This window comes from Chinchilla lanigera, unplaced genomic scaffold (genome assembly GCF_000276665.1).
Source record: "Chinchilla lanigera isolate Chin_1 unplaced genomic scaffold, ChiLan1.0 scaffold00051, whole genome shotgun sequence".
In the NCBI taxonomy this organism is placed as follows: domain Eukaryota; kingdom Metazoa; phylum Chordata; class Mammalia; order Rodentia; family Chinchillidae; genus Chinchilla; species Chinchilla lanigera.
In genome coordinates, this window is record NW_004955452.1 from 5,589,473 (window position 1) to 5,591,555 (window position 2,083).

The window sequence follows — 2,083 nt, forward strand, 5'->3', positions numbered from 1 at the left end:
TGTAATCCCAGCACTTGGGAGGCTGAGGCAGGAGGATCATTGTGAGTTCGAGACCAGCCTGGGCTACAAAGTGAGCTCAAGGCCAGCCTGAACTCCATATCGAGACCCTGTCTCAAAAAAATAGAAAAGAAAAGAAAAGAAAAGAAAAGAAAAGAAAAGGGATGCAATAGGGCCTTCTTGCATATTTGGCTCTCGGGCAGAACTCCTCAAGCTGCCATCCAAGGAGGAACTCCAGGAACTCCAGGATGGTCAGCAGGCCTGCTAAACTGCAGCCGAAGTTAAGGGCCCATAACCGTTAGCAGATTTGTAAAGGGAGAACCAGCATTGGAGCAGCGCAGGGAACTGACTGGGAGAAGGAAAACTAACGGGCTTCGAGGGCTCAGTCGCAGGTTGGCCCACAGCAGCCTGGAGTGGATCTGCCGCCTCTTGGGAAGTGACCATTCTCATCTAGATCTGCGTAGAACGTGACTATTCCAGCTACCAGGCCCTGGGCCTTTGCCAGCTGGTTCCCAGACTAACCAGCCTGCTCCAGGGTCTGGACCTGGCCCTGCCTTTTCCAGTTAAGAGGGCATGATTTCCTGAAGCTGAGAGATCTGGAGGGCCTCCGCCCCTCAGCACTAATCATCTCCCACACGGGGATGGGGCGGGCGCTTGGCTCCTCTTGTCCCTTCCCGAAGGGGTGTCGGGCCTGTGGCCACAGTGGGCTGTGGAAAGGAACCCATTCTTTGGAGCTAAACGATGTGTTTATCTTTCCGCCTAGGCTCCATCCTTACAGGAGAAATTCCTGACCTCAGGATTTCCTTTAAGGACATGGGACAAAAGAGTTCAAAAGATCTTCGTAACAATTAGTCACTGCCAGCACTAAGCAGCTATAATTTCTAAGAACATGTTCAGCTCGAAGGTTCGGTGATTCTACCCATTTTACCCAGGAAAATTACTAATGAGAGTTTCAAAGCAATGGCTCACAGCCTCTGCCCTGAGTTGTGAAAATAACATGCCCAAGTCTCCATGAGAAAGAAAAGTCACGTATGGTGACACACGCCTATAATTTACTCTGAGACACCAAGGTAAGAAATATCCTCCTCAAACAGCAAGGTTAGGGGGAGCTTCAGTCACATCTTAGGAGGGTCTCGCCCTTCTCCAAAGCCATCTATAAGACCACGGCTGTCCAGTCCACAGAGACATGGACCAGGTCCAGGTGGCTAGTGTTTCTCATTCCTGGGGCCCTCTTCGTGCCCCATGAAACATATTGTGTCTCATCAGAGGTCTGGCTGCCAGGGGTCACTGCTTGCTCTGAGTTCTCATTGAATCAACCACCTACCTATTTCCTCCAGTTCTAGGAGATATCACCTTTGCTGGGGTAGAGTAGAGCACACCTGTGTCTCACACTAAACTATTTCTTTGCCCTTGACATTTGAGAAGCCCTTGGTCCCCAGCACTATTTTCTTCTTGAATGGCAAAAGGAAAATTGTCTCTCAAGAAAATAAGGCCTGCTGGGCTGGGAATGAAGCTCAGCAGCATAAGCGCCTGCCTGGCAAGGGCAAGGTCCTGAGTTCAAGTACCCGTACCAAAAAAAAAGAAAAGAAAAGAAAAGAAAAGAAGCCCTGCTGTGCACCAGGTACTTTGTTACATAGTTCTTAAAGCTATTTTATTTACAAGACTCTTCGCCTACTTTATGGAGGAGAGCTAGCAAACCATGACACACTATAGGAGTGAAAAGTAATGGTAAAAACACGGCAAGTGACTCCTCTGTGCTCGTCACTTTGCAAGCTTTGACTTCTGCCCACATCCCCCACAATGATGTGCTGTTCACCCTTTTACCCGGAAGGCAGCAGAGAAGTGAAATAACCCACCCAGGTCTAAGCTATCAAGCCTTAGAGCCAGAATCTGAACCCAGCCAGTCTTGGCCTTACAACCCGTGATTTATTTATTTATATATTTTTGGTTTTTTGAGACAGAGTTTCACTTTGTAGTGCAGGCTGGTCTTGATCTCACTGTGTAGCCCAGGCTGGCCTCCAACTCACAGTGATCCTCCTGCCTCAGCCTCCTGAGCGCTGGGATCACAGGTGTGCACCACCATGCC

General features: G+C 49.2%; 1 long non-coding RNA gene across 1 annotated transcript in view; it reads left to right on the forward strand.

Annotated features, from left to right (window-relative positions):
* Positions 1-1,916, forward strand: part of LOC106149739 — a 10,031-nt gene extending 8,115 nt beyond the window's left edge. The window contains exon 3 of the long non-coding RNA XR_001236094.1: positions 761-1,916. This is a non-coding gene — a long non-coding RNA (uncharacterized LOC106149739). The remainder of the gene's footprint in view (positions 1-760) is intronic.
* The last annotated feature ends 167 nt before the right edge of the window (positions 1,917-2,083 follow it).